The 25,941-nt window shown below is 35.3% G+C and overlaps 1 protein-coding gene and 1 long non-coding RNA gene across 3 annotated transcripts in view; one reads left to right on the forward strand and one right to left on the reverse strand.

Moving 5' to 3' along the window:
• LOC126764042 (rabankyrin-5) overlaps positions 1–25,941 on the forward strand; it is a 194,083-nt gene that overhangs the window by 60,501 nt on the left and 107,641 nt on the right. The window lies entirely within an intron of this gene.
• LOC126764311 (uncharacterized) overlaps positions 23,810–25,941 on the reverse strand; it is a 41,662-nt gene continuing 39,530 nt past the window's right edge. The window contains exon 3 of the long non-coding RNA XR_007667921.1: positions 23,810–24,090. This is a non-coding gene — a long non-coding RNA (uncharacterized LOC126764311). The remainder of the gene's footprint in view (positions 24,091–25,941) is intronic.

Raw genomic sequence — 25,941 nt, forward strand, 5'->3', positions numbered from 1 at the left:
CTTAATAAATTTAAAAGAGAAAATATCCATATGTATGAATAGAGGAATTTTTGCGAAAAAGAGGAATTTCAGCGAATTGCCTTGTCATCACATGGCAGCGTTTCATTTCTTCGTAATTTTTGGTAAACAAATAAGGTTCAAACGAGTGTAAAATGTAATTTTTAAAATAAAGATTTTTTAAATAAAAAACCTGCTAAGAGTGTAAAATGTGGATTTATTTAAAAGATTTTAGTGTAATTTAATTAATTTGAAGAGAAAAATGTGAATAAAGTGGGTTTAACGTGGTGAAATAGCTTCTTGAAATGTTCGAATTTTGCGAATTTTTGAACTTTAAGGTCGAATATCTCGTAAACTAAGCGTTTGCGGTACCTATAACCCCGTATATTTTTTTAATCAGGAGGACTTCCTCTTTCTAACGGTACCTTCAATCAATGAAAAAATGCATCCATTATTTCTATTATATGGAAAATATTAAAAAAAGCTGTCTTTTTATTTCAAAATACTATAATTCTTGAATGACAATAACAGCTGTTTTTTGCTCTTTCTAACGGCAGTGAGAACACTGTTGGGTTATGAAATGCTTAAACATAGTCTTATCTTTTAAATTTTCGGTCTGAACATGGTATTACTCACATTTTTCATTTCAAATTAATTAAATTAAACTAAAAACTTTAAGTTAATCCACATTTTACACTTTTAGCAGTGTTTTTTTTACCTAAGAAATCTTCATTTTAAAAATTGCATTTTACACTCGTAGTGAACATCATGTGTGTACTTAAAATTACGACGAAATGAAGCGCTGCCATGTGATCATAAGGAAATTCGCTGAAATTCCTCTTTTCCAAAAAATCGCTCTATCCATGCATATGGATATGTTCTTTATTTAATTTAACAAACAAAGAAGTAATATTATATAATAATATTATTAATATTATTTATTTTTTTTTTTTATTTTATAAAAGCTTACATAATAATACAATTATTATACAAACTTAAGAAAATACGCAGCACTAGCATCATGGGCTATCGGCCGACTGGTTATGTTATATGCGTCGAAGAAGGTCGCTGTCTTTCAAAAAGTTGTAGATTTTCGAAATGTTGTTGCTTGAGGGATCCATCAATAAAATTATTGGATCAGTATTATTGAAGTTTGACAGTCTATGAGTTTGAAGTGCTGGACAATGTTGCAGAAGATGCAATAGATTTAAATCTGAATCACAAAATGGGCATTGGTTGATCTGAGTGCCATTTAGTATGTGAGCGTGTGTGATAATGGAGTGGCCAATGCGAAGTCTGATATATGGAATGATATAATTAGATGAAAGCGATGACGGAAAGGATGGTTTGATACGATTTGAATTTATTCTAGAGTAGTGGTGTCTGTAATTCATCCAATCAAGCGCCAATTTAGTGGATCTTTGTTGAATAATAAGCCGTTTTATATCACTCTTAACAAACAAGGCAGATGTAGTTGTTGGAGTGATGCACACCTCCTTAGCCACCGAGTCCGCAAAAGTATTTCCAATGATTCCAGAGTGACCGGGTATCCACATTATTTTTAGTCTATGTGCTAACGAAAACAACAGCGATCTAATGCCAATAATGACGTCATTGTAGTTACTGCGGTTTTTTAAAGCTTGAAAACACGATAGACTATCTGTACAGATGATGAATTTACCAAGGTTTTGTTGGGCATACTGGACAGCTTTGAGAATACCCGTAGCTTCAGCGGTAAAAATTGAACAAAATGGAAATAATAAACCATACGATATTCTTTGTTGGTTATCATCAACTACAGCAAAAGATGTATGCGACGATTTGGAGCCATCAGTATATATAAACTGCCAACCAAAAGATTTGAAGTGCGCAGATAATTCCAAAAATCGAGATTTATACACAGTGCTTGGAGTGATGGATTTGCGAAGAAAAGTAAGATCACTAATGAAAGAAGATTCATTTACTTTCCACGGTGGAATATATTTACTGCAAGGCAGCAATATTTTAAGCGGCAACTCATTGGTTTTAGCAAACAAAGCACTTTTAAAAATAGAAGACGGTATTTTAGGAGACCTCTTTCTGCAAAGTGATGATTGAAAGTCCTTTTTTATAGTAAAGTTCGTGCTGAGTATGAGTTTTGAATAAAGCTTATTTAAGCTATCTTCCACTGCATCTTTTAGAGAAGGTAGGCCAGCTTCCGTCAGTATGTTTTTAATTGGCGATGTTGGAAACACTCGAAGAGAACAACGAACTGAAGAATGATAGGGCGCAGCAAGCATCTTTAGATGATTCTTAGAATGATGTCCATAAATTTCCAAGCCATAATTAATTACAGATGAGATGAGGGCTTTAGTGACGTTGACCAGTAAAGCCGAGCCGATGAGTGAGCGCTTACATGAGAGGTATTTAATAATATTTAAATTAACAAAAAGTCTTTTTCTTATATACTGACAATGTTTCTTAAATGTATACTTAGAGTCTAATACAATACCAAGGAACTTAATACTATCTGTACACAAAATGTTTGTATATTATCAAATGTGAGCGTTGGGATAGTACATTGATGTTTTTTACAAATATGAAAAAGTTTCGATTTAGGAAAAGATATTGATGTGCCTGAAGTAGAGGACCAACGAGAAAGACGCAATAAAATTTCAGAGAAAGTAATTGTTACTGAAGTCAAATTTGAAGTTTTTGAGAATAAAATTAAATCATCAGCATAAATCTGATGCCGGATAGTAACAAAATCTGATAGAATGGTACTGATTTCATCAAATGCAATAGTAAATAGGATCACCGAGAGCGGTGACCCTTGTGGGGTACCATTATCTAATGGTAGAACAGAGGATGAAACATTGGATATGATAACACTTAATTTACGGTTGGATAGGAAAGATTTGACAAAGTTAAAAATACGAGAACCCACTCTCCACCTACTAAGCTGTCTTAACACTACATGAATCCCAATCCTGTCAAATGCTTTTAGGAAATCTAAAGAAAGAATAGAAACATGATTTTTGTGGGACAGAGTATCAGAGATAAAGTGATCAAGGTGCAGGAGAGCATCCAACGTACCCTGCCCCTCTTGAACGCAACTTGGTTGTGCGAAATGAGATTATTAGATTGAGCATACCAGGCGAGTCTAGTAGCAATAATCTTTTCAATCAATTTACCAAGGCAAGGAAGAAGGGAAATGGGACGATAACTGCTGACCACACCAGGAGGTTTACCAGGTTTTAAAATAGGAATAATCGCGCTAGTCTTCCAGAGGACAGGGTAGTTGCCACTGAGAAAAATACTATTGTAAAGTTTGACTAGACGGGATATAAGGAATGGAGGAAGGTGCTTGATGATAAGGTAAGAGATTTTATCAATGCCAGGAGTTTTGCCCTTGACTGACGAGAGGGCTAAATTAAAATCAAGTTCAGATATATCGGCATCTAAATATTCAGCTGATTGAGATAAGGTGGAAGGAGGAAGGTAAGGAGAGCAAAGAGAAGAAAGTTTACTAGAGGAAAAATCAGAAGAGAAATTGGAGTCCAAAGAAATATTGGAAAAGTGGGTGGCAAACTCTAAGGCTATATCTTTGGGATATAGTAGAGTGCCCCGAGGAGTATTTAAATAAGTGATAGGAGAAGAAGGTGATAAACCAGCCAGTCTTTTCATATCAGTCCAGATTTTTCTAGAATCCGAAGAAGAAGTGATATTATTCGTAAATTCTTGGAAACAATGAACCTTAGCAGCCTTAGCTTTATGGCGAAAAAGTGCATTGGATTTTTTGTAAGCTATTAAGTTTGCACTAGAACGTAAACGTTTAAATTGATGCCATGCGATCTGTTTCAGATTTCTTAGTGCAGAAAGCTCATTATTCCACCAAAGAGGAGCAAGCTTGACTGGTTTAGAAGAAGAAAGGGGAAAAGAATAGTTAGAAGCAGAACGTATAATTTTTTGGATTCTAGAAGCCTCTTGATTTATATTGGAAGAAAAGGGGAAATAACGTGAATGCGAAAAACAGGCTTCTTCAAACCTATCCCAATCAGCCGAATCAGTTTTAAACCGAATCCTGGGCTTAAAAAATGAATGAGGGCGAGAAGTAGATATTTTGGAAAGGATGGGAAAATGATCACTGCCATGGAGATCATCAATACAACACCAGGATATTTTTGAGGAGAGGGAGGCAGAACATATGGAAAGATCAATATTAGTGAAGGTAGAGTGAGTGGAAAAATGGGTGGGGGAACCATCATTTAAAACAATGCAGTTGGATCTTAGTAAGGCATCCTCAATGCTACGTCCCTTGGAGTTAGCCGAAGCAGAGCCCCAAAGGGGACTCCAAGCATTGAAGTCACCACACAAGATAAAAGGATTTGAACCGGAAGGAATAAGATTTAAAAATTCAGTAGTAGAAAATGATTGATCAGGAGGGGAATAAGCACAGATGATTGAAATTTTATAGGGGGCGAGGATCTCAATAGCTACAGAAGAAAAAATTGAAAGGGGTATGGGAAGTAATACGTGAGGTAGATTTCTTTTAACTAGGATGGCAACTCCCTGCTTGTTGGTGGTGTTATGTGGGAGATTAATAAAATATCCCACATAAGCCCTAGGGGTAAAAGCTGAGGCATTATAAGATAGGTGAGTTTCATTCAACAGGATAATAGATGGATTGTACGATCCCATAAGTAACTCTAAGTTAATATAATTATTAACATAACCGTTAATGTTCCATTGAAGAAGTGTAATCATATCATATGTAAACTTATAAAAGAAAAAAGTTAAGCTACGAATATTTTATTTAAACTAAATGTCTTCATTGTAAGAAGGAAAATTGGGTAATGCAAGAGGATCTTGCGAGCAGGAGAGGGTGGGGGAGGGTGTGATAGGACAGGAGGAAAGGATATTGAGAGGAGAGTCAGAGATGGATAAAGGGGAAAAGAGAGGGGAAGGAGAAGTGACAGAAGAGGAGGTAGGATGGGTTGGAAGGGATTGTTTAGATGAATTGATGTCTGTAGTTGTTGTTAGATTAGTTTTGGTAGGATTGTTGGATTTGTTATTAGGTGTTGTTTCATTATTGATTTGATTAGTATTGTTAGAAATTTTAGCTATAGAGGCAAAAGAGTTTGCATTAGAAGTTGTATGAGAAAATTGAATTTTATACTTGGTAACAGCTTCACGCATACTACATTTATAAATAGTTTTAATTTTTAATATTTCTTTGGATTGTTGATATTTAGGGCAAGTATTAGATGATGCCGGGTGGTCGCCCGAGCAATTTGCACACATTATTCTCTTACATTCAGTAGGTGGGGTATGATCGGAAGGGAGGTTGCATGAGACACAAGAAGGTGAATTACGGCAGTATTTTGCTGTGTGGCCAATTAATTGACATTGCTTACAACGCATAGGATTAGGGTAATACGGACGGACAGTGAGGTTCCTCCAGGCAACATCAATTCTTTCAGGAAGTTTGTATTTATCAAAAGTTAATAAAACTACACCCGTAGGATTACGGGAGCCGTCAGCAATTCGTGAAAACTTATGTACAGCAGAAACACCCTGCTCCTTAAGACCATCAACAATATCTTCTTCTGATAAGTTATTCAGGAATGGGGCGTATATGGTGCCTTTAACCGTATTCAAAGTATTATGAAGCTTGACATTGATATGACCTCCGCCAGGTAAAATTTTTGCAGAAAGAAATTTGCTAGCTGTTTTGTTGTTATTTACAAAGAGCAGTAGGCTACCATCACGTAGCTCAGTAACTTTACTTACTTCCTTACTGATTGCTTGAATACCTTTATACGTAGCGAAGCATGATAACGAATTAAGTGGCTTGTTGTCGTCCAGCGATGACATGACCAAAAATTTTGGATCATCCGTGTTTGAGACTGGTAATTCTGGAAATTGGTCTAACGGGATCGGATTTGGTTTTTTTCTTTTCTTTTTCATTATTGGAGATAATAGGGAAAACCTATTATCCCCTAATTTGGTGGCCCCAGGGGCCATAGTAAACGCGAATTTTAGTTTAACAAATTAAGAAATTAAGTGATTGAAAAGATATAAAACGATAAAAAATTAATTCACAAACAAAGCACGAGCGTAATATAAACGCAGAACAAACCGTTATACCGTTTTAACAAACTCAATAAGCACAGAGCGGAAAGCAACCGGTTACGATGACAGTTCGACGGTGAATATTAATATTATTATTGTCACCTAATATACAAAAGAACGTATTATTAAAAATAAATGAAAATCGCTAACAGATATAATAACCAAAATTTAACCATTTTATAACGAAAACTCAATACATTTTTTTCTTTTTAACGCAGAAAGGAGTACTTTGCAAAAGTACTTCAGTCACATAAATCACATATATAAATATCATATAATAAATCATCTATCTAACACATATACATATGTAGAAAGTATTTTTTATTATACCCAGTTAGAACAGTGACAGTCATGTTACCTAGTGACATGCCGGTAACGCGTGCCGGTTTAATTGTCACTTTTTCCTATCACGTTCTCAAGGGAGAATCAAAAAAGCTCCCAAAACTTTTTATACATGTGATCTTGTATCACCTTCTCGCTCACATATTTTCTGCTGTAATAAAACTATATCCTTCTTTCTCACACGTTCATTAAATTTGGGATAATTCAACAAAACTGCTTTCAGGAAAACGTGACGGTGCATTCTTCAATAGCCTAGTGGGTAAACCACTCGCTTGTCATTCCTTCAACCTAAAGTTCGAAATATAAAGATTTTTTTTATAAAATATTTTTTTTTTTTATTAATTTTAATAATAAAATAATTTTATTTAGATTTACATAAAATTATTTTCATTCATCTTCACATTTTTTTTAATAATATAAAAATTATTTCAATAAATTATTATATAGATACAAAAATAATATATACATACCTACAGGTATGTATGTCTAAAAAATTATTCTACCATAAAATTTACGATATAATATGTTGGATAACAGAAACTTTGATAGCGGTTGCTTGCCTCCCCTACCGTCCCAGTTACACAAAGTCAGGACACCGTCGGGAGAATGCAATAATTACAGTGAAAAATACACTTAGGTTAAAAGCCTTTTTTTCCTGGCTCATATATGCACTAAATGTATTTTTTTCATATTGAATTATTATTTTCTCTACTCACCTTTTTTTCCAAATATTATAGATACAAATAGTTCACAAATTTAACGAAACACAATTAGAATAGATTTAAATATTTATTTTAAATAATTTTGCAGAAATATGCACAAGCACAAATCTGCACAAATCTCAATATCAACGCGTTTGTAACCGAATTTTTGGTTTCTTCGAATTCAATTTGTCACAACGAACAAGCAAACGTCAATATCATGCTGTACGCTTTCACATCCATCGTTTTCAATAAGCGGTGACAGCTAAAAAATTTGTTTGTCTTCTTTTGTTTTATTTTTGCTTAACATCTGTTGAGTGAGAGCTTATAATATAAAACAAACAAAAGACACAATAGATTGACTTCTTACTCATTTCAAAGATTTGTGAGGGAGTGTTAGTGACAAGTAAAAATTGTGTAAAAGTATTGAAGTTTCGGTCACCCAAGTTTTGCTGGGTAGTTAATATAGAAAAAAGAATCACGCGAAAAAAACAAAGAAAAACCGTTAAAAATCCTACATATTTACTGTTTAAGATGTTGCCACATATTTCCTCATAATTGTAAATAATCTAACCTTTTCAACGATGAGTATGCTTAATGATTTTTAGATTAACAAATTTAGGTAAAATATAGCAAAATAAAAGTGAAATGTGAATATATTTCAATGTTTAGAGTATATTTAAATATACAGAGAGAAAACCGGGGTGTGTCAGGCTTTTTTTTTGTGTAAAACTCCTTTTTGCGTAGGCGGCCTTCGGCCGCGCTTCAAAAAAAAAATAGCCCTGGCAGATCCAATACCTGTGAGTGTCAGGTTTTTTTTCGAGCAAAACTCTTTCTTCCGTTGGCGGCCTGGCCGATCAAAAATCATGATACATTAAGAAAAGGGGTGATGATTTATGTATTTGGGGTATAATCCTAATTTTTATTCATTTTTATTCGTTTGATAAATGCGTAATTATGGCAACACTTTTTATATGTCAACTCTTTTTATTATTTTAAACAAATATCTAAATAATTGCTGAAAAATAAATATGTAGAAACAAAGTATTGAAGTGTAAGTGCATAAAAAAGTCCATAATATGAAAGAAATAATTACTAGAAATCGAGAAATTGTAAGATAAAATTTGCAAATTTTCATCTTTAAATGCATTTATCTCGAAAACTATAAGTTTGCGGCGGCAACAATTATATATATTCTTAATCTGGAGCATCAGCATTTCTGTCCAACCATGCCACTTTTAACTCTGAAATCGTGGGATGGTATACTAAAGCCGGTCCTTTAATTCAATGATTTTGTAGTTTGTAAATATGTTTTATGGCATCAAGTATCCTCATGTTTCTTCGCAGTACTTATCATCGTAAAGGAGGAGTAAGGAAAGAATCAGTAGCTGTAAGGTGCCCATGTAGAAATGTCAAGGGGAGTCCGGGATTGAGTTTATATTGGCAACCAAGATGGCCGACTTTTATCCGGAAAATGGTTGCATTGTGTTATTTTCTTAAAATGTATGGAAAAGTTGTCCCAAAAATATTGGTTATATATAAAACTTTAATAGGCGTGTTTTTTCCAAAAAAAGTAGTTGGCAATTGCGAGAAACCTCATTTTGACAGGGGAAAATGTAAACAAACCAAAACTACAGATTTTTTGGATAAGTATTGAGTTAAAATTAAGGTAAATTTGAATACTTGTGTTCATTTTTTCTAGACCTCAAATAAATAAAATAAATATATTTGTATAGTATATTTATATATATATATATATTAGGGTGATTCAAAAATTTTTTTTTTTTTTTCAATTGGTACTCGCAAAAATAGGTTCCTAGACACCTCTAAGAAAGCCTCTCCAAATATGAGTTTTTAATTGTAACGGGAAGGTCCTCCGCCTAACGGTTTTCTATTTTTTCTTATTATCAGATAGAAAAATTTATATCTCGCTTCCAACTACTTAAAAAAGTATCTTGTTAATTAGGTTTTGTAGGAAATTGAATGCTCTAAAATATGGTCTCTAATGATTTTTTTCGTAAACCCAACCGTTTAAAAGATATTAACGGTTAAAATTTGACTATTTTTGGGAAAATTTTTCATTTCTTATGAATTTTATAACTCAATGAAAAAAAATTATTATGAATGATGAAACTTATAGGCTTTCTTAAGAGGTGTCTAGGAACCTATTTTTCAGAATACCAAACGAAAAAAAAAAATTTTTTTTTTTGATCCACCTTAATATGCATTGATGTTTGGCGATGAATATCTCGTAAACGCTTAACTTAATCGAAATATCGTAGTAGACCATTTTTATAGAGCAGTAAATTTCCTACAAAACTATGTGTATCATCATTCATAATAATTTTTTTCATTGAGTTATAAAATTAATAAGAAAAAAAAAATTTTTCCAAAAATAGTCAAATTTCAACCGTTAATATCTTTTAAACGGTTGGGTTTACGAAAAAATCATAAGAGACCATATTTTAGAGCATTCAATTTCCTACAAAACCTAATTAACAAAATATTTTTTCAAGTAGTTGGAAGCGAGATATAAATTTTTCTATCTGATAATAATAGAAAACCGTTAGGCGGAGGACCTTCCCGTTACAATTAAAAACTCATATTTGGAGAGGCTTTCTTAGAGGTGTCTAGGAACCTATTTTTGCGAGTACCAATTGAAAAAAAAAAAAATTTTTTTTGGAATCACCCTAATATATATATAATATAGTATATCCATTTACAAATTTGAAATTTCAAACTTAATTGTATATCAGCTGATTATTCTTCAATTCATTTTTAAGCGAATATATGAAATAAGCTATGTGCGTTTTATTTGAATATGATTTAACTATTAGCTTGTGATGGTCAAATAAAACACGGCTACTATATTTTCAAAAGAAAATCGTTTTGTTTTAATGCAGTAGATATCGGTTATATGCAATTGTTATAATGTAAACAAAATTTTGCATACAGGCGGTAATTGCAAACAAGCGGTATTCGCTTATTCGAATAAGCAATAATATTCGCAGCGAATCTAAGCTTAGCAAGGTATTTTTCGCTGAGGGGTGTTTAATACAAGTATCAGATTACGCGAACACTTCTTCATCTTCAAAAGAACTGCTATTGGCAGTCAATGAAGAATTTTATTTTAAATTTGTACCATCTTGAACACGAATCTACCTTTTTGAAACAATTACTAATTGTTTGCTGCTTAACAAAGTTCCAAGCACGATTTGCATATTTGATACCATCCAAAACAGCGAGCGATTTCAGGAATTCAACTTTAAATAGGCCCTTCTCCAACGCACAAATTTGTTTTGTTTTTTTTTTATTAGGATCTGTCGATATTCCATTTTAAATGAGTGGATGATATCTTGATCAAGTGGCTGTATAAGGGCAGTTGTAGGCAAGGAGCATTATCAACAATCAAACATATCTGCTTGTTATCTTTTTCATGATTTTCATTGAGATCTATTAGAATCTTTTTCCAAATAACACTCGTCATCCAAGCACTTGTATTATTTTAATATGGCAGCGGTAGCTGTTTTCCTTTTAAGGACCGTGGTTTAGCCGACTTTCCAATGCAATATGCACGTTTATACGTGCTGGTTGAGTTTTGAATCCCTTTGGATTCTCATACTTGCCTTTGTAACTTCCATTTGGCAACGCCTTGTAGTACAGCCCGGTTTCATCGGCATTAAATATACAATCCGGCGAAAATTTTTCAAGAATATGAGGCAAACGATTAGTAATGAAGGCTTCTGCACTTGTTGCGTTATTTTAGCCAGCTTCTCCGTAAATTTTGGAGAAGTTAAGAGCATTTCACTGCTGCCAACGCTGCAACCAACTACGGTCTGGTAGACAACTTTCGTTTAATTTTAAGGCAAATTTCTGTGCTTTAGACAGCAAGGCAGTTCCGGCAACAATTCTATTTGGGAACGGATTTGGGTAAACCAGGACAACAAGGTTCTGTCCAAATTCACGTGTGCGCCTTTCCTATCCCGTTTCCTATTGGGATTTATTATGGCGCTGATTTTGTTCTCATGGATTTGAATACGCAATATATCGATAGAATAAATTTAGTGTTTCAGTGTTGGAAAATTTGCTTAAAACAGATTAAAATTTGTACGTAACGATTCAATTTTGTTGGCAATTTTTTGCATAAGTGCGATATTTGCATATAAACGATTTGCATTCAATCAACAAAATTCATATAATAAATCCGCGTATAATGCGTTAAAATATGAAAACTTTGCATATAACCAAAATTTGCATACAAGCGGTTCGTCATATAACCGATACCTACTGTATATATTAATAAATAAGACGGCATTATGAGAAAATACGTGAGTAATTAGGATTTCTATTCATGCCTATTTCTAGCTGTGGCAAGTTAATAAATGTTCACCACAGAAAAATGTTAAGTGGAAATAATCAACCATGCCAAATAGTGGGTTCCAAAATATGCAAATTTATATTTTTGCAAAATAATTTGTTTATTTTTATTTAATTATTTTATTCTGCGAGCTGCATAAATTACCTGAACGTTTGGGGATACACTTATAATACCGAAGCTCAAGATGCCGACCCATCAAAATCCCGACAATATCCAAATATCTTGCCAGTATTGCTAATGAGTATGGCGAAATAGTGTTGCGTAAGCTAATTAAACTACTTTTTATGAAAGAAATATATTTACTGTATTTATACTATAAAGTTATTGCAAATTCAAAAAATAATTTCTTTAAGAAATGTAAAAACTTAGTTTAGTACTGAAAGTGGTATTGCAATTTTTCATGTAAAGAGTTGTTCAAAAAACAAGCATATATTTTCATCGCTAAATGCTGGTTGATGTCCTCGCAAAAATAAAGGCTGACATCACCGCCGTTCAAGAAATGCGATGGACGGGACAAGGACAGAGACGAGTAGGTCCTTGTGACATTTACTACAGTGGCCATATAAAGGAGCGCAAGTTTGGTGTTGGATTCGTGGTGGGAGAGAGACTCCGTCGCCGAGTACTATCATTCACTCCGGTGAATGAACGTCTAGCCACAATCCGCATCAAAGCGAGGTTCTTCAACCTATCGCTGATTTGCGCCCACGCCCCGACGGAAGAGAAGGACGATGTGACCAAAGATGCCTTCTATGAGCGCTTGGAGCGCGCTTATGAGAGCTGCCCCCGCCACGATGTCAAAATCGTGCTTAGCGACTTTAACGCCAGGGTGGGCAAAGAAGGTATCTTTGCCACTACGGTCGGTGAATTCAGCCTCCACGACGAAACATCCACAAATGGGTTGAGGCTGATTGACTTCGCCGGGGCCCGAAATATGGTTATTTGTAGTACTAGATTCCAGCATAAAAAGATTCATCAAGCTACCTGGCTGTCTCCGGATCGAAAAACTACCGACCAGATCGATCATGTTGTGATAGACGGAAGACACGTCTCCAGTGTTTTAGATGTGCGTCCGCTCCGAGGTCCTAACATCGACTCGGACCACTATCTTGTTGCAGCCAAGATTCGCACCCGCCTCTGTGCAGCAAAAAACGCACACCAACAAACACAAGGAAGGTTCGACGTCGAGAAGCTGCAATCACAACAGACAGCCGAACGATTTTCTACTCGGCTTGCACTCCTGCTCTCTGGGAGCACTCATCAACAACTCGGTATAAGGGAACTGTGGGACGGCATTTCTAATTCCTTACGTACAGCTGCAACCGAAACCATTGGTTTTCGGAAAGTGCAAAAGAACAGCTGGTACGACGAGGAGTGCCGTGTCGCAGCGGAGAGAAAACAGACTGCCTACCTCGCAACGTTACGATCGACCACAACACGTGCGGGATGGGATAGATACCGAGAGTTAAAAAGGGAAGCGAGACGCATTTGCAGACAGAAAAAGAAAGAGGCTGAAATGCGTGAGTACGAAGAGCTTGATAAGCTGGCCGACAGGGGTAATGCTCGAAAATTCTACGAAAAAATGCGGCGGCTTACAGAAGGTTTCAAGACCGGAGCATACTCTTGTAGAACCCCCAAAGGTGATCTAGTGACCGATGCCCAGAGCATACTTAAATTATGGAGGGAACACTTCTCCAGCCGGCTGAATGGCAGTGAACCCACAACGCCAGGAGAAGGCGAACCCGATTCCCCAATCGATGACGATGGAGCAGACATTCCATTGCCCGACCATGAAGAAGTTCGAATAGCAATTACCCGCCTGAAGAACAACAAAGCGACGGGGCCGATGGATTGCCGGCCGAGCTATTCAAACACGGCGGCGAAAAACTGATATGCGTGCATTAGCTTCTTTGTAAAATACGAAAGCATGCCCAACGATTGGAATTTAAGTGTGCTATGACCAGTCCATAAAAAAGGAGACCCCACAATCTGCGCCAACTACCGTGGGATTAGCCTCCTCATCGGGCGATCAGGAATCCAACCCGTTCCCAAGTGGAGTGTTTGTGTAGGAATGTGAGCATCATTTTGTTTGCTCTAAGCATTTTAGTCAGTTTTTTCAGCAACACTAAGTGTTGCCAGGTGCAATCTGACATTTTCATTGCAAAGTTTGACACTTTTTAGCATAACATCACTCAGAACGTTTTGTCATTTAATCGTGAATTGTTTTATTTACAGGGAATTAAAAAATTCATCTCGGCCAAAAAATGGAATTAACTCGTGAACATTTTCGTGCGATCATTTTTCACAACTTTCAACGTGGATTATTACCACATGAGTGCATCGATGAACTAAAATCTTTGTATGGCTATGAAGCACCATCCTATAGCACTGTGAAAAACTAGTACAACGAATTCAATCGTGGCCGACGCTCGCTCAAAGACGAATTCCGTGAAGGCCGTCCAAAAACAGCCGTTGTGCCAGAAAACATCGATGCCGTATGTGAACTGATAATGCAAGACCGTCATGTAACATACCTTCAGATAGAGGCATGCCTATGCATTTCTCCCACCAGCATACATTCGATATTGCATGAACACCTGGCCTTAAAAAAGGTTTGTTATCGTTGGATCCCGCACAATTTGACAATCGCTCAAAAAAAGACTCGTGTGGATTTTTGTAAAGAAATACGATCGCGGTGCTTCAAAAGACGTTTATAAGATCGTCACAGGAGACGAATCATGGATCTATGCGTATGCGCAAAAAAAAAAAAAAACATTTTCGTTGATGAATATGCCTATTTACATTATTAGGCCAGAAATATAGAGAATTTCAATTCTCTTCATCAAATGTATCATGTTAGGCACAGAAATTGTACCACGAGTCAGGCTCGTGGAAATACGTCAAGGGGTTAATGGGTCGGCATTTTGAGCTTCGGTATTTTGAGTGTATCCCCATGCGTTTAGGTAATTTATACATTTTTCAGATTAAAATAACTAAATCAATACAAACAAATTTTCTTGCAAAAATATATATTTGCCTGTGAATAAGCATATTCTGGACCACACTATTTGGGATGGTTGCTTACTTGCACTTAAAAATTTTCTTTGGTAAACATTTATTAGCTTACCACAGTTAAAAAGACGCCTAAATAAAAAACTGAATTACTCATGTATTTGCTCATAATGTTCTCTTATTTAAGAATATATATGAAAATAAAACGATTACCTTTTGAAAATATATTAAAGTTTTATATATAACCAATGTTTTTCGGACAACTTTTCCATAGATTTTAAGAAAATAAAACAATACAACCATTTTGCGGTTAAAAGTCGGCCATCTTGGATGCCAATAGAAACTACACCCCGGACTCTGCTTGTCGTTTCTACATGGGCACCTCAGAGCTTTGTGCTGTACATTGCATCAGCTGATTCTTTCTCCACACCTTTACGATGCAACTACCTCTGTCAAATAATTATATGTATGTGTAATTGCTTGTGTCGTGTGTATCCCCGCAAAACTAATACGGCTGTGTCAACTGACGTTGAGCAACAGCCGTTTGATACCAAACGAGGTTTCAGACAAGGCGACTCCCTATCGTGCGACTTCTTCAACCTGCTGCTGGAGAAAATAATTCGAGCTGCAGAACTTAATCGAGCAATATCTTTTATAAGATATTGATATCATCGACCTCAACACCCGCGCCGTTAGTTCTTCTTTCTCCAGACTGAACAAGGAGGCAAAGCAGATGGGTCTGGCAGTGAACGAGGGCAAGACGAAATATCTCCTGTCATCAAACAAACAGTCGTCGCACTCGCGACTTGGCACTCACTTCACTGTTGGCAGTCATAACTTTGAAGTTGTAGACAGTTTCGTATATTTGGGAAGCAGTGTAAACCATAATATTCGGCGATTACCGCCAACAATGTGAGCCTGGAAATCCAACGCAGATTAACTCCTGCCAACAGGTGCTACTTCGGACTGAGTAGGCAATTGAGAAGTAAAGTCCTCGTAATTCCCGTCCTGCTATATGGCGCAGAGGCTTGGACGATGACAACAAATGATGAATTGACGTTGCGAGTTTTCGAGATTTACATTCTTTTGCGCGTTGGCCACGGCGAATATCGCATTCGATGGAACGATGTATGAGATATATGACGACATTGACATAGTTCAGCGAATTAAAAGACAGCGGCTACGCTGGCTAGGTCATGTTGTCCGAATGGACGAAAACATCTGAAAGTATTCGATGCGGTACCTGCTGTGGGAAGCAGAGGAAGACCTCCACTCCGTTGGAAGGACCAGGTGGAGAAGGACCTGGCTACGCTTTGAACATCCAATTGGCGCCACGTAGCAAAAAGAAGAAACTACTGGCGCGCTGTTGTTAACTCGGCTATAATCGCATAAGCGGTGTCTACGCCAATTAAGAAGAAGTAATTTTTTTCTCTATAACTTTTGCTCTGCTAGCAACACAGCAACATTTTTTGGTATACATATTGGAAGTCGAAACTGGCAACCCTGGAGCGAAGTGGAGAAAAATAAAGTGTGAAAGAAATAAATTCAATAAATTCAATAATTTTAAATATTTACAATAATTAAAATAAACAATTTGTTTGTATACGAAAGTGCTTTTCACGGAGATCGCCTGGAAGTTGAAGTGCGGTGAGGAGATTGAGTGGATAGGCTGTTGCACCTGCTAAAAGTTTCTCAGGAGATGTAAGGCAACCTATTACCATTTTTTCTTTCTTTCTTATTGGACTTTGACCAGCAAAAAGGAATTTGGAAAAGTCACTACCATAGTATAAGCTTTATTGTTATCCAATACTAGAACCAACTTGTACTTGCGTTCTTTAAGTTAAGCTTTTTACCTGTACTAGGCTAGCCTAAAAGTATACACCGAAATTAGTGAACGTTTCATCTGGTAGTTGCCACATATATATATATATATTTATTTATTTATTTTTACTAACTATTGGCTAACTAACTCACCATTACCTACAAATAATCCCTTATACAATAGACATATAGTATATAGCTGGATTATGTTTCGAACCCCGCCCCCTGGAGGGGGTCAGGAAATACCAACAAGCCAACCGAAAAAATTAGTTTCCGAAATAGATGAATTGAAACAAAAATTAAGAGAATTAGAACAATTATGCAAACAATTAAAAATTGAAAATCAAAAGCTTAAAGAACAAAATAATCGCCCACTTGCGCCTAATTATAGTCAATCTCAATACGAAACTGATGAAGAAGAACTAGCTCTGGAAACAGACTGGATTTTAAAGAAAAATAAAAGGCCTAGCAAAAAGCGTAAGGCCGAAGCTTCACCAGAAGTGGTTTTAAAAGAAAATACTTTTTCTTCGAACGGTGAAATCCACACAGTTAAAAATGAAAAACCAAAATATGAACCGCGACCTCCACCTATTATGATTTCGAATATCTCTAATTATAAAGAACTAAATAACCTAATTAAAGATAATACTAAAAGTTCTTTTGTATTTAAACTATTAAATAACGACATCCATAAAATAAGCGTTACATCAAGTGATGACTACAGATCAGTTACAAAAATGTCTGCGTCGGGAGCTTCATGGTATTCCTTTGAAGACAAACAAACGCATCCAATAAAGGTTATGATTAAAAATCTCCACCATTCGTGTAGCATTAGTGATATTATCGCTGATTTAAAAGAACAAGGTTTACATGTCATGAACGTCGTAAATAAACTCAAGTGGAAAACACGAGAACCTTTAAACATGTTTTTAGCTACTTTTGTTTCTAATGAAGACATCAAGAAAATTTATGAAATCAAACACATTCTTCACACCGTTGTTCTCATCGAGCCTATTAGGAATTCTAAACTTATTCCACAATGTAAAAATTGCCAGGCATTTGGACACACAAAGAACTTCTGTGGCAAAATGTCAAAGTGCGTTAAATGCGGTGGTAAGCACAAAACCATCGAGTGCCAAAAACCCAACACTGAAAAGCCAAAATGCTGTAACTGTGGCGAAAGCCATCCGGCAAACTACAGAGGATGTATTGTTGCCAAGGAGCTTCAAAGCATTCGTAACAAAGCCTTGAAGAAACAAAAAGTTACCACAAATTTGCCCAGTACATCAACTAATCCACCCATTGGTAATAAAAGTACTGTCAACAAGCAGAATCGTGTGCAGACGAGTAAGCTCACTTTTTCTGAAGTACTGAAAGGCAAATCAAACGTGGTGAACGAAAAAAACACAAAGATGACAGAAGACCTACTAACTCAAATACTTGAGATGTTAAATAAACAAGAAAAATTCAATAACGATCTGAGCAGCCGCTTAGATAACCTCGAAAAAAATAAAAATAAAGCAAAATTGAAGGCATGAATGGTGCTCTCCGAGTTATGACATGGAATGCAAATTGACTATTAAAGCACCAAGATGAGCTTCTACTTATTTTACAAAAAGAAAAATAGATGTATGTCTTATTTCCGAAACTCATTTTACGAGACACAGCCATATAACTTTCAAAAACTACGATATCTATCATACAATCCACCCTAGTAATTGTGCGAGGGGAGGCACTGCTGTTATTGTTAAAAACAGCATTATACATTATGAGGATAGAAAAATCAGTACGCACAATATTCAAACCACAACTATTACATTAAAAGCAATGAACCCTTGTCAATTACTGCAATATATTGTCCGCCGAGATACAAAATCCTCGTTGAAGAATATAAAGAACTTCTCAATATGCACAAACACAAATTTATTATGGGAGGCGACTTTAACGCTAAGCATGTTTACTGGGGATCGCGCCTAACGACAGCTAAAGGGCGAGACTTATTCCAGGCAGCTCAAGAAACGGGGTGTGAGTTTGTATCGACCGGAACACCAACTTATTGGCCAACGGACACCAACAAAATACCAGATGTAATAGCCTTCTTTATAACCAGAAAGATATCTCGAAATTTCATAGAAATAGAAGGTGGATTAGATCTAAGCTCTGATCACTCCCCATTATATTTAACAGTAAGTGAAACAGTCATTAAAAGAGATCTTAGTCTGAAGCTATACAACAAAAATACGGACTGGACTTCGTTCAAACAAATACTTCAGACTAAAATAAAGTGTGCGAAAATCACAACAATTGAACAACTAGAGTTAGAAGTTAACACATTTACGAAAGAAATTCAACAAGCAGCTTGGGATAATACTCCGGAGTTAAAGCGGAAAAGTGTAGGTTCAAATTACCCCAAAGAAATAAAAATCCTTCTAATTAAGAAAAGAAAGTTACGACGGAAATGGCAACAAACCCGCTCACCACTCGACAAAACCAACCTTAATAAGGCAACAACAGAATTAAAACGAGAAATTGCTCATATTAAGAATGAGTCAATTAATAAATATTTATCTGAACTATCCGCTGACAAAAAAGATGATTACTCACTCTGGAAAAGTACTAAGTATCTGAAACGTCCAACAAGTCACGTTGCACCACTAAAAGTTGCTTCCAATACATGGGCTAGAAGTGATTGTGATAAAGCTAATGCATTTGCAAAACACCTAGCTGAAACCTTTCGTCCAAACGAGGATAGTGAAATCGCGTACCTCAGTAGCATTCAACAAGATCATGCAACAATCCCAGCAATCACCATTTGTGAACTTAAAAGTGAAATTAAAAAGCTTAAAGTAAAGAAAGCAGCTGGCTTCGATTTAATTACAGCTGAAGTGTTAAAGCAGTTACCATACAAATGTTTACGGAAGCTCGCCTATCTTTTCAATACAGCAATCCGTCTGACATATTTTCCAAGCCTTTGGAAAGTTGCCGAAGTTGTTATGGTTCCTAAGCCAGGAAAGGATCCTCACGTAGTCTCGTCATATAGACCAATTTCACTACTTCCACAAATCTCAAAACTTTTTGAAAAATTAATTTATCTAAGATTAAAATCTATAATCGACGAAAAGCAGTTAATTCCATCGCATCAGTTCGGTTTTAGAAATAAGCATTCAACAATAGAACAAATTTACAGAATAACATCAGAAATAGAAAAATCACTGGAGGAAGGAAACGTATGCTCAGCTGTATTCCTTGACGTTGCACAAGCGTTTGACAAGGTATGGCACGAAGGCCTTATGCAAAAACTAAAATCATGTCTTCCGGTTGAGTATTGTGCTCTTTTAGAATCGTATATCACCATGAGATTTTTCCGTGTAAAACAAGAAAATGAATTCTCTGAACTAAAAGAAATTTAAGCAGGAGTTCCTCAGGGAAGTATCTTAGGTCCACTTTTATATATTTTGTATACAAGAGACTTACCGTTAGCACCAAACAGTATGACTGCCACTTTTGCGGATGACACCGCAATACTATGCGTCGAAAAAACAGCAGAAAAAGATGCGCTAAAAATGCAACATGCAATCAACTCCGTAGTAAGCTGGACTAAAAAATGGAGAATAAAACTAAACGGTGGCAAATCGGTTCATGTAAATTTTACAAACAAAAGAATCACTTATCAACCTATAAGTATTCTAGATGTCTGCATACCATTAAAATAAAAAGGATTGAACTTAATCTGAAATTGTCGAAAATGAAATGGCTAATTGGGCGAAGGTCAAACCTGTCCATACACAACAAATTACTTCTTTATAAACAAATAATCAAGCCGATATGGTCATATGGTGCGCAACTGTGGGGATGTGCCAATGATGGCAGTATTAATATTATACAACGTTTTCAAAACAAGGTGCTAAGAGGCATTATAAATGCTCCTTGGTACTGCAGAAATGCTGATATTCATCGAGACCTAAGGATGAATACAGTCGCCGAAGAAATAAGGAGTCAGGCAGATGCTCACTACAAAAGGCTTAATGCACATGTGAACGAGGAGGCGAGAAATCTTCTTTTAGACACATGCCTCTCTAGTCGATTATGTCGCAAAAAACCACATAGCTTAGTTGGAAGCTAAAATATAAAGAAATTAATTATACTATATACCGTATATGTATGAATATTACTATTAATTTCTATGTAATTTGTTTTTAAGTTATTCAAATCAAACTGCTCGTTAGTTTTTGAAACTAGTTGTAGTGATATCAAACATTGTTAAAGTTTTAAAAATGTTTGTAATAAAAAACAAAAAAAAAACATATTTTCTTGTAATTATTTTATGGCTTAGCATCATTTAAAAAGTTGAGCTCGCACCGTATTCATAGTACCGTTATTTCTTATGAAGTAAGGTGCAACTTACGTATAAAATATTTATAAGTGCAAAATGAACTATATGTTATTGTCCGTGGAAAAACGGAGAGAAACTTTAAAGTAAGTACAGTACATGGATGAAGACTTAAGACGACAAAAATAAATTACATTTACGCGCTCATGGTATGGGCAGCAAATACATTGATTTGTTGGAAAACGGAATCTTTGATTTTGCTGGTGACTGGTTATGAATTGATGACATGGTTATGAATGGATTGCCAGCAAGACAATGTCTCATCAAGTCCAATTTGCGAAAATACTATGGTAACACAATCCCTTATTAAAAAAATGTAGTAGTATTTCATTTATACTTAAATAAAAAAGATATGTTGCGTATGTTTACTATCTTCTGCCACAAAGGTGTTGTCTGGATCGCTATGGTTTACTCGACTATGCTCATAGCCGTCACTGGATAAGCAATCGTATGCTTTGCAACAATCTGTTCTAATAACGGCCCCTGGCGCCACGTGTGTTTTAAATGTGAATACCTCGGCTCTTGAAGTTATCAGGTCACACTTCCAACCGTGGGTCGTTACTCCCATCATCGATTATACCTGAAACCCAGAGACCTTCCTCTCTTCTACATGAAAAAATATATGCACCCAGCGAAACAGAAAAAGGCGTTTTAACCCTGGAAAGTCATGCCTCGTCGTTTCGACGACGCGAGTGTTTATTTTACTGTTATCGCACTGTTCCATTGTTTGTACAGTGCCTCTTTTTTTTTACAGCGTTAGTCGCTGTTGAGCTGTTCATGCTTGCAGTTGGTTGGCTTTGTACGATCGGTGTAAGTATCTATTTTTTAAACAGGCGTAGTCGAAAAGACGAACGATGAACTTTGTGTGACTTTTTCGTTCCGAAGTTATTTTTCTTGTTTATTTATCTGTTTGGTTTGTTGAATTGAAAAATTTCTTGCAATGAGCGACGACGAGAATGGATTGGACGATGAGTTAGGCCATGTAAGTTCTTCAGAAGAAAGAACTGACGATGAGTTAGACAACAGCGAACTAGAATCTGATGCAGAAATCGAAGAAAACGAAAGCTTAGGGGATGCAAGTTCTTCAGAAGAATCAACTGACCTAGATGAAGATAACATACTTTTACATTTATTGAGAGCCAAGTCAAATATAATTAATTTTAATAAATCTATTTTAGGGGGCAAAAATAAACATAAGTAGTCAACAAAAAAGGGAAAATCTTATCGTTATGGTCTAAATGTAGTACATAAAGCTCGAGGACCAACACGCCACTGCAAAAATATAACAGACCCACTGAAATTCTTCCAAATGTTCATTACACCAGAGATCGTGGAAGAAATTGTTCAATGGACAAACATTGAAATTGCTAATCGGCAGTCCATCTTACTTGCAACTACAGATGAAGCTCAAAGAAAAGTAACTTCTTCAAATGAAATTTCAGCTTTAATTGGACTCTTGGTACTAACAGCAGTCAAGAAAGATCAGCACCTGTCTGCAGATGAATTGTTTGACAGATCTTATGGTGGAATAACATATATTTCGATAATGACAAAAGCAAGGTTCAAATTTCTTATGTCGTGTCTTCGATTCGACGATAAATATGCACGCCTTCAAATAGTTGAAGACAAATTTGCCATTAGAAAAATTTGGGAGATGTTCATTCAAAAATGCCGGGAAAATTATACGCCTGGAGAATACCTTACGATTGACGATCAACTACTGGCGTTCAGGGGAAAATGTAGCTTTCGGATGTACATTCCAAACAAGCCAGCAAAATATGGAGTCAAAATGGTCATGATATGTGAAGCGGTACAAAGTACATGGTTGATGCTATGCCGTATTTGGGAAAAGGATCAAACAAAACTAGCTTTCCACTTGGTGAGTACTACGTAAAAGAGTTGACTAAAACTGTACCTGGTTCAAATAGAAAAGTTACAATGGACAACTGGTTTAGTTCGATTCCTCTTGCTAAATCGCATTTCTTGCGAACCATATAAGCTGACAATGGTTGGAACTCTACGTTCTAATAAGCGAGAAATTCCGAGTGAATGAAAAATGTAAAAGGTCGTAAGTGTATTACGCCAATGTTTTGCTATGATAATGAACTGACGCTTCTATCATATAAGCCGAAGCCGAGTAAGGTAATATATTTATTATCATCCTGTAAGGAGAAAGGAGCAGTAAACCCCAAATCAATTAAACCCTACATGATCGAATTTTACAACAAAACGAAAGGAGGCGTTGATACCTTTGACCAAATTTATAGTGTCATGAGCTGTTCACGCAAAACCAACCGATGGCCAATGTGTCAATTTTTTGGTATATTGAACATGGCTTTTATTAACAGCTACATTATTTATTTACACAACGTCTTTCAAACAAATAAAAAACCTCTCAGTCATTCTGCTTTTATGAAAAAATTGCATTCTGCCCTTATTCAAAGTAATTTGATAAACAGGCTTGAAGTACCAGCATTGTCTACGTCGTTGCGATCAAATATTGAAAGTTGTATTTCTTTTGATGAAAATGCCACAGATACTAACCGCCAAAAAAAATGTATCAAAAAAGAAAGATTTGCGCAATTTGTCCGCCTGCTAAGAGACGGATGACGAAATCATTTTGTGCAAAATGTAAAAAAAGTCTTTGTGGGGAGCATAAAATAGAACTTTGTGCCTCTTGTACAAAATGAGAACTTTCATTCCGTAATGTATTTTATGTTTTCAGTTAATAGTATTATCTTTATGAAAAAATACTATTCAGTGAAAATATGTTATTAAATTGTTTAGTTTTTTTAAGTTTCTTAGTTTGTATTTTGTACAAAAGCAGAGCTGTGAAAATTTTATTTAAACAAATAATTTTTGTATAAAAATATTAAGTACAAGATTTCACGAATATATACGTATGCAAAATCATCAAAAAATATAGTGTTGTTCAGTCCCTTAAAAATAATGGACGTTTTCAAACCTATAGTGACGACATTAAACTTTTGTGTGGTAATATATTTATATAATATTTATATAATATTTCATTTTAAATTATTAATTTATGGTGTTACCTTTGGCGTTTATGACACTTTTACCTCTATTTGGGATGGATTCGAATAAAACGCTTAAATATCGCACTTCTTCTATTGTTTGCCTCAATTCAACCATTGTTTCTTTACGCTCGCTATTGGATTGAGATCCGGACGCTAAATGGCCAATCCAATTAACATATCTTCCTTAAAAAATGACGGGACTGTAAAATCTTCATTGTCTAACTTACAGAGCAGGCGTGATAACAAGGTGCAGAATTATCCTAAAGGCTAGGACCATTTTCGGTTAAGGGCACCAGAGATCTGCAATTGGTACCAATAAAATTAGTGCACTTAAGTCATGAGCCATAAAAATTGGTAATATAAAATAATATAAATATATAATAATATAAAAAATAATTTAATAATATAAAAAATAATTTAATATAAAAAAAATATAATAATATAAAAAATAATATAGTAATATAAAAAATGACCAAGACTTCCCGATTCCGATTCCCACCAAAAGAAAAAAAACCTCAAAGTATTTCTACACATATGAGTGACAGCAATTATGACTCTCAATAGTAGACAAAGAATTTGACTTTACTCACTTTTTTGGAGGAAAGAATGAAAATAATTTGAATAATTTCGTTATTTTCTGTTTTTGTAAGTGTTTTAGTATTAATGGTTTTTTGTAAAGTAAAATATACTGATATTTATATATCATAATTTATTTCAAGTTGGTCTTACACAATGGAGTCTACCGAAGACTTAGTGGGAAAAATTGCTTTGGGTATTTATAAGCTCAGCAAAAAACGGAAAGACAGAAGTGCTATTTGGGATATGTTTGCAGAAATAGTTAAAGATGACGGAAGTACATTACTTAACATGATATGTTGTCTTAATTGTAAAAAAGTGTATAAATGCCATGGCATGCATACTTCCAATCTCAATAGACATAACTGAACTGCCCAGACAGAAAAAAATAGCTTTAGAAGCTTGTGCTGATTGGGGGGTTGAAGACAGTGGTCCCTTTTCTTCCGTGGAGGGCTCCGGATTTAAAAAATTAGTACAATATTTTGTGGCTATAGGTAGAAAGTATGGAAAAAATGTTGATGTTGATGATTTACTTCCGGATCCAACAACCATTTCGCGCAACATAGGAAAAAAGGCGAAAGAAAAAAAAGAAGAAATTTCTGTTGAAATAACAGAATATGTACAATCCGGCCACGCTTCTGCTACAATTGATTTATGGAAAGACAAATATGTTAAACGCGATGTTTTATGTGCTACACTGCATTTTGCGAAGGACTTCAAATTATACGATATTGTCCTTGGAATGAAGTCCATGGATTATTCGCAAACTACAGGTCTTAATATTAAGAGAAAGCTGCAGGATATATTTGTAGAGTTCGGCGTTAATAGTTTAGACAGCATTTTTTTGTCACAGACAGAGGAAGCAATGTGAAAAAGGCATTAGAAAATAACCAGAGGCTTAACTGTTCAAGTCATCTTTTCCCAAACGTATTAGAATCCAGTGTTGAATCTACAGATGAGCTTAAAGAAATATTTTAAGAAATCGGGTATGCAACATATGCTGCAAACATCGTTGAAAACCTATTGCCCAACCCGATGGAATTCATATTTTTATATGTTCAAATCGATTGCAGATAATTGGTTGAGAATCAATGAAATTCTGACAACTACTGCAGAAATGTACAGTCTTTCTTGTTTAAATATATCATTAATTCAAAATTTAATTAAAATTTGCAAGGATTTTGAAATAATTTTCAAAAAACTACAGGCATGTTCGAATCCTTCGTTGTGCTATGTAATTCCCGCAATAAACCGAATAAAAGAAATTTGCAAGTTCGATGAAAACGATATGTACCTTTGAATGTTGATTTTGAGTCCTTTTTTTCAACTGCATTAATTGGGTTAGTTTTACAACATGGTATGTGTAAAATGTGTTTTTGTGGATATTTGTGTATGTTGAATTTTGATTTATATTCACAAAAACTCTTTTGTGTTATTCAACCAATAACTTAAAAAAGGGAATAATTGCAGATCTCTGAAGGGCACTAAGCTGGATACCACCGTTTCCGTTATAATATTTTTATATTTCTCAGCGATCACTGATATACTCCTATATTAAAATTGATTCAGATTTCT

The sequence above is a fragment of the Bactrocera neohumeralis genome, unplaced genomic scaffold (assembly GCF_024586455.1).
Source record: "Bactrocera neohumeralis isolate Rockhampton unplaced genomic scaffold, APGP_CSIRO_Bneo_wtdbg2-racon-allhic-juicebox.fasta_v2 cluster09, whole genome shotgun sequence".
NCBI classification, from domain to species: Eukaryota; Metazoa; Arthropoda; class Insecta; order Diptera; family Tephritidae; genus Bactrocera; species Bactrocera neohumeralis.